This window comes from Lepidochelys olivacea (genome assembly GCF_965140295.1).
Source record: "Lepidochelys olivacea isolate rLepOli2 genome assembly, chromosome: 12".
In the NCBI taxonomy this organism is placed as follows: Eukaryota; Metazoa; Chordata; order Testudines; family Cheloniidae; genus Lepidochelys; species Lepidochelys olivacea.
The window spans coordinates 40,357,611-40,365,544 of NC_140422.1; positions in this window are offsets into that span (position 1 = coordinate 40,357,611).

Sequence of the window (7,934 nt, forward strand, 5' to 3'; positions counted from 1 at the left end):
CGTGTAGGGGCAGCCAGGGGGCTCTGCACACTGCCCCCGCCACAAGTGCACTCTGCAGCTCCCGCGGCCAAGGGGGAACATGCCGCTGCTTCCAGGAGCTGCTTGAGATAAGTGCCGCCCGGAGCCTGCACCCCTGATGTCCTCCTGCGACCCATTCCCCTGCTCCAGGCCTGATCCCCCTCCTGCCCTCCAAACCCCTGGGTCCCAGCCTGGCGCACCCTCCTGCACCCCAAACCCCTCATCCCCAGCCCCACCCCAGAGCCCACACCCCCAGCTGGAGCCCTCACCCCCTCCCACACCCCAACCCCCCATTTCATGAGCATTCATGGCCTGCCATACAATTTCCATACCCAGATGTGGCCCTCATGCCAAAAAGTTTGCCCAGCCTTGTTCTAGCACCTGGTGACTGGTGTCACAGGAACGGGCCCAGCGGGAGGCGTTATCTGACCTGGTGTCTAATGCCACAGGTTTCATTGGGATAAAGCCGGCCACTGGGGCAGGGGGGACAAGGTGGGCAGGGGAGAGCTCCTTTATGCCTTTCATTCCTGGCCAACGCTGCCATGTTCGAGGTCAGAGCCAGGGCCCTGTCATCACTACCTGGTGAAGTCACACATCAGACGGGCTTGGCCGTGCAGAGCTATGTAACTGTACAGCCCACCCTGCCCCAGTCGGGACCCTGAACCTGACTCCCGACAGGCTTCCCAGTGCCTCACCACCATTCATTGTCCACCTGCCTGCTCACCGGGCATTGCTGTGTGCTCCATGTGTGGACTGCCCTCACACGGTGCCAGGTCTGGCCCGGTGTAACACTTCACCAGGTGGGCCCTGCTGTGATGAACATGCGGGCAGCGGCTGTGTTTTGCAGAGTGAGCTGAAATGCGGCACAGCTCCCATTCCCGGCCCTGGCCGCACTCCAACTGCACAGCGACCCACGCACGGCCCAGAGCCGCGCAGGTCCCTTCCTCCTCTGCTCGTGCTGCTCATCCCCCAGTGGGGTCACGTCATTCATTCATAGAGCGTAAGGCCAGAGGGGAGCACCAGGAGCATCTAGTCTGACCTGCACAACACAGGCTGCCGGATGAACAGATTCCATCGAATGTCATGCAGTGAAACGAACAGGCCCCTCTTCGCCTGGCTTTCCTGCTGGCTGTGGAATGGGTGTCTGCTGCAGGTTATCAGCCTGCGTTTGAGTTTGTTTAATCCCAGCCCCTTCGCTAAGCCATGGCCTTGGAAAGCTCCATGTCCCAGAACTCAGCTAGTCACATCTGCTCCAGGCTGAAACTTGTCAGACAAATTCTCCACACACAGCCTGGACGAGAGACTTCTTTCTCCCGGGTCACCTTGCACGGTTCACACGCATGGATGTGCCCGCTGGGCAGGAAGATGCCTTGCTGTTAGCCACGTGTAGATCGCACCCCTTTCTTTCAGACTGTTTGCTCTTCAGAGCAGGGCTCTGTGGGTCAGAGAAGGGGCACGCTGGGGGCTAACCCTCAGAGATCAGGCATTTTAATAGCTGCTTCGGACAGAGCCGAGGGTGAGGGGCTATTTGCTGGGCATGACGCTCTAGGGCAGAGGAATAGCTGTCGCTCTCACGCTGGCTTTATACTGGCCACTTCATCGATTTGGGCCAAGTTTCTCTGAATCTCCAGGCCAGAGTATGCGAGACCCGAGTCAGACCCCTGGGGTGTCAGCACCTCACAAGCTAAGGGCTCACCTTCAGGCTTTGCTCCGGCTGGCTTTCAGTGCATCACGTCCCTCTCGCCCAGCCGCGGCTCTCTGCCTAGATTGCAGGGTCTTCGGGGCCCAGACCGGTCTCCTGCCTGTCTCTGGAGCACCCAGCATGCTCTGGGCTCTGTAAGTAACTAGGCACCATGAGACTTTCAGACCTTTAGGGATTTTCCCTTCACTCAGTCTGCGGCTGAGCCTCTCCCCTCCATGGAGTTACACACGTCTCTGGCGTTGTCCGGCGCAGCGGAGGGGGATCTCCAAGGTTTTAGGCTCTTACTGATACTGGGTCTGAATAGGGGGGGTCTAAATCTTCAAATGAAACATTCTGTTGAAGTTCCAAATTTCAGTAAAGAGGGAATCTTGTACTGAATGGATCTCTCCTCCTCCCCATGTTCTGCCAGCTCTAATTATTAATTATCTAATACTGGGCTGTCCGATAGGGACTGCCACCCCCCCTGCGGTGTACAAGCTGCCCAATGGGGAGTGCCCCCCCCGCGGTGTACAGGCTGCCCAACGGGGAGTGCCGCCCCCCTGCGGTGCACAGGCTGCCCAACGGGGAGTGCTGCCCCCCCGTGGTGAATGGGCTGCCCGATGGGGCATGCCAGCCCCCTGGCAGCGCACGGGCTGCCCGATGGGGAGTTCACACCTGAGCCGTACTGTTATTTGGCTGAAGACAGTTTTCAGCCGGGCTGGTTTGCCAGGTGGCTGCACATCTGGCCATGCCACAGCTGGGCTTTCGCCAAGGGAAAGGGTCAAACCATAACGTCTGTGCAGCAAACTGCAGGAGGCAGAAGAAACTCCTGAAATCCCAGCGGTGGGGAGGGACACGCCAGCTCAGTGGGGCTGGGGCTGGTAGGACTTTGCTCTCTGCTTCAGTGACTCACGCTTAGTCTCTCTGAAGCCAGCTGTCCGCAATGGGGCCTGTCCGTACTGGACCCTTAGCAGGGAGAGGCCCCACCCCTGCAGTGACACCATGCTGGGGGCAGGCTGTAAAACCCCAGCTTTGGGGACGCTCCCTAAGCAGGCTCAGCAGCGATTGTTCAGTGGCCTGGCCCAAGTATGTTTGCACTAGGATTTAATGTCTCCATTGCAGTAATGCCCAGACCCCACCAGAGCAGGGCCCCCTTGTGTCCAGGGCTGGACAGACACGGGGTGAGCCCCATGCCTCTGGGGAACTCTCCCTTGGGGGGCCAACCACTGGGTGTGCTCGAAGGGGTGCGGCCCAGCCACGGCTGAGCGACCAGCCACCAAAACCAGAAGACAGGGCCAGACCCTCGAGGGTAGCTGAACTGTGCTCAGGGCTGCTCCACGCTGGGGCTCAAGCTGGGCAGGGGCGGTGCTGAGGCCCCATGTGCGCCCAGGGAAGGTTTTGCCCTGGTGTCCCACCCGCAATAGGGGAGCCTCACGTACTTTCATCCACATCTGCCCCTGTGGCACCTTAGTGACTAACACATTTATCTGGGCAGAAGCTTTCGTGGGCCAGAACCCACTTCATTGGAGGCATGGAGTGGAAAATGCAGTAAGCAGGTATAAATATACAGCACATGAAAAGATGGGAGTTGCCTTGTCAAGTGAGGGGTCAGCGCTGATGAGGCCAATTCAATCAGGGTGGATGTGGCCCATTCCCAACAGTTGACAAGAAGGGGTGAGCATCAACAGAGGACAAATTACTTTTTGTAGTGCTAACGAGGCCAATTCAATCAAAGTGGATGCTTCTCAAACCACACAAGGGCCTGCCAGAGGGGCACCAGCTCAGGTAGACAGACAGACAGACAGACAGACACACACACACACGCGTACGTTGGGCGGATCTTATCTGAGCCAGTGACTGGCACTTGCTGCTGTTGGTGTCTGTCCTTTTGACTGGGTGTCGTTAGCAGGACGGTTTTAATCTGAAAGCAGAAGCCCCACGGGGCCCTCCTGTTCGCCCTGTGAGATAGACGGTCCCTGCGTGAGCGCAAGGCTGTAATTCACAGGCCACAAGGCTGCGTGGGTGCCAGCGTGCGAGCCAAGGAGCCCGTGAACGGCAGCGGAGCCCTGGCACCGGGAGCTGGGCTCCTGTGGACTCTGCCTCCTTGGGTTGCCATGTGTAATGAAATGCTGGCTGGTAAACAGCAGCCTCGCCAGTTAACATTGATTTACACCAACCCCTCCAGTATTTCATGCTCCTCCCAGGATCCGTCCCCTGGGCGCAGTGGAGGGAATTGTAAAAGCTTGTTTCGAATGCAGAGATGGTTTAATGTAAGAATTATGCTGGAGCCAACGAGTAGCCCCCGGCTCCCGCGGTGGAAGGGCATTGCTGGTACCTGCAGGGACGACGAGCCCTGGGAAAGCATCACTGGGGTTAGAACTGACTTCCCCGGTAGGGAACTGGACTAGCTCAGGAATCAAGCCCCCTGAGACCCCCGGGCGTAGGCAGGCAGCTGGCTCTGGAATGGGGTTCAGTTCAGCCTCGGCTGTCAGTCGTGCCCGTCTGCAGTGGCCAACGTGAAAGGAGTTAGTGCTTTTCAGGCTGGATCCGGGGGGAGGCGTATCCGCCTCAGAGCCCCCGGCTAGCACCAACTGACCCTGCTGGGCAAGGGCGGATTCAGCCAGGAGCCTGAACTTCCCCCTCACTGCTGCCTGGGCGAGGCCGGCAGTGGGACCAGGGGAGGGGAGTGGGCACCGACCCTGCCCACTTCAGGGGCGAGCGACTGGGCTCCATACTCCAGGCTGTGCCACTGGTGCCTTCACCGGCACGGCATTCGCTCTGACGCTGGCAATTTGTGTCCTCAGCAGCTGCGCGAGGCCAGTGGCTGGGGCCTGCCGGTGACGTGACACGACTGGAAACGTTCCCCCGGCATTTGCTCCTCCTGGTAACAAGGCACAAGAGGCTGTAGGCCACTCCCCATGGGCCGGGGGCATTGCTGTTAGCATGACACACTCAGCTGGGGCACGTATGTCCAGGGCCGCTGTCCCGTCTCCCCTGCAGACCTGCTCGGGGCTGGGATTGCTGCCTTGGCATCACCCTGGGAAGCCGCAGGAACTTCCCATGAGAACAGAGTTATCCTGCTGGAAAAAATCTCCACAGCCGCCCCTTCCCCCCACTCCAGGGGCCCAACCCTCAGCTCGTGCAAATCATCATAGCGTCATCGAACCCAACAGAGCGCTGCTGATTTACACCAGTTGAGGATCGGGCCCTCTGTGTTTAGTCCAGTTTTCTGTCTCCCAAGTTACTTTCCAAATCCCAGCGTGTAATCCCTGGGATGCTGCCTGTCGCTGCACCCCTCTGTCACACTGTGCATGGTCACGCTGGCACTTCTGCGGCCCAAAACCCACACGGCTCATCATCAGACCGCTGTCTCTGTGCCTTCCTTCCTCTCGCCCCTGTTAGGGAACAGCTTCCCTACGCCACTCTGCAAAGCTGCTGTCCTGGTAAAAATCTCACTCCCCTGCAGCAGGCCCAGATGTCGAACTCACAAACAGCTGAAGACTCATTTCCACCCAAAGCACATGCTTTTAGCCTGAAAACACTTTTAGTTTGGATTTCAGGAGAATGAACAAGAAAATGAAATCTCCCTGGGAGAGCACAGCGTGCAGGTCTCCTCCAAGGACCAACTCTGCGAACACACGGCTGCTGAGCGCTGCGTGCATGTGTAAAACACACACATCCCACCCCGTACTGAGAAACAGAATGAGGCCATACACAGAAAGCAAAAGGTGTAACAGTTGCAGAGTGCCCCCCCAATAAGCAAACAGTGATAATTAATAATAAATAACTATTAATAATCAAAGCAGTTCCTTCAGCTTCACCCACACTCTCAGCCTGGGCATGACTTTACCTGCCATTGTTACAAATACCCAAACAGGGCATTGTAAAGCTGCACTTCCCAAACTTCTGACAGCAGAGTCCCGCTCCAGGGGAATTCCCACCGCCCAACCCTGCTGGTAAAGGCCTTCCTTTAAGAAGTATCACTCAGGCATATTTAAAGGTTTTGCTAACATTGCCATGTCAGTAGGAGTGTGAAAAAACCATCCCCCAACCGTTTTTTTTTTTTTTCCAAATCATTGTAATTTTTTATGTAGGCTTTTATTGCACTCAGTACAAATAATGTACAATTTTGTCTCTATTCATTACTAGGCCTAAACAAAATAGAACCAAATAATGCCCTTTGTATGTTGTGACAGGGTTGGGCCCCCCTAACCGGTTCAGCTGTGTTGGCAAAGGGCCCAGTGTAGGCAAAGGGCCCAGTGTAGACGCAGTTATAGTCTGTGCAGGAACCCGGTTTAAACTGCAGGGGGCTCTGGGGCAGGGTGGGGGGAGGGACAGAGGGGCTCTGGGGGGAGATTAGATAATGTGGGGAGGTGCAGGGGGGCTCTGGGGCAGGGTGGGGGAGGGACAAAGGGGCTCTGGGGGGAGATTAGATAATGTTGGGAGGTGCGGGGGGGGCCTCTGGGGCGGGGGGGAGGGACAGAAGGGCTCTGGGGGGAGATTAGTTAATGTGGGAAGGTGGGGGGCTGTGCGGGAGGGACAGAGGGGCTCTGGGGGGAGGTTGGATAATGGGGGCAGGTGCGGGGGGGCTGTGGGGCAGGGTGGGGGAGGGACAGAGGGGCTCGGGGGGAATTAGATAATGTGGGGAGGTGCGGGGGGGCTCTGGGGCAGGGTGGGGGAGGGACAGAGGGGCTCTGGGGGCAGGTGCGGGGGGGCTGTGGGGCAGGGTGGGGGAGGGACAGAGGGGCTCGGGGGGAATTAGATAATGTGGGGAGGTGCGGGGGGGCTCTGGGGCAGGGTGGGGGAGGGACAGAGGGGCTCGGGGGGAATTAGATAATGTGGGGAGGTGCGGGGGGGCTCTGGGGCAGGGTGGGGGAGGGACAGAGGGGCTCGGGGGGAATTAGATAATGTGGGGAGGTGCGGGGGGGCTGTGGGGCAGGGTGGGGGAGGGACAGAGGGGCTCGGGGGGAATTAGATAATGTGGGGAGGTGCGGGGGGGCTGTGGGGCAGGGTGGGGGAGGGACAGAGGGGCTCGGGGGGAATTAGATAATGTGGGGAGGTGCGGGGGGGCTGTGGGGCAGGGTGGGGGAGGGACAGAGGGGCTCGGGGGGAATTAGATATGTGGGGAGGTGCGGGGGGGCTGTGGGGCAGGGTGGGGGAGGGACAGAGGGGCTCGGGGGGAATTAGATAATGTGGGGAGGTGCGGGGGGGCTGTGGGGCAGGGTGGGGGAGGGACAGAGGGGCTCGGGGGGAATTAGATAATGTGGGGAGGTGCGGGGGGGCTGTGGGGCAGGGTGGGGGAGGGACAGAGGGGCTCGGGGGGAATTAGATAATGTGGGGAGGTGCGGGGGGGCTGTGGGGCAGGGTGGGGGAGGGACAGAGGGGCTCGGGGGGAATTAGATAATGTGGGGAGGTGCGGGGGGGCTGTGGGGCAGGGTGGGGGAGGGACAGAGGGGCTCGGGGGGAATTAGATAATGTGGGGAGGTGCGGGGGGGCTGTGGGGCAGGGTGGGGGAGGGACAGAGGGGCTCGGGGGGAATTAGATAATGTGGGGAGGTGCGGGGGGGCTGTGGGGCAGGGTGGGGGAGGGACAGAGGGGCTCGGGGGGAATTAGATATGTGGGGAGGTGCGGGGGGGCTGTGGGGCAGGGTGGGGGAGGGACAGAGGGGCTCGGGGGGAATTAGATAATGTGGGGAGGTGCGGGGGGGCTGTGGGGCAGGGTGGGGGAGGGACAGAGGGGCTCGGGGGGAATTAGATAATGTGGGGAGGTGCGGGGGGGCTGTGGGGCAGGGTGGGGGAGGGACAGAGGGGCTCGGGGGGAATTAGATAATGTGGGGAGGTGCGGGGGGGCTGTGGGGCAGGGTGGGGGAGGGACAGAGGGGCTCGGGGGGAATTAGATAATGTGGGGAGGTGCGGGGGGGCTGTGGGGCAGGGTGGGGGAGGGACAGAGGGGCTCGGGGGGAATTAGATAATGTGGGGAGGTGCGGGGGGGCTGTGGGGCAGGGTGGGGGAGGGACAGAGGGGCTCGGGGGGAATTAGATAATGTGGGGAGGTGCGGGGGGGCTGTGGGGCAGGGTGGGGGAGGGACAGAGGGGCTCGGGGGGAATTAGATATGTGGGGAGGTGCGGGGGGGCTGTGGGGCAGGGTGGGGGAGGGACAGAGGGGCTCGGGGGGAATTAGATAATGTGGGGAGGTGCGGGGGGGCTGTGGGGCAGGGTGGGGGAGGGACAGAGGGG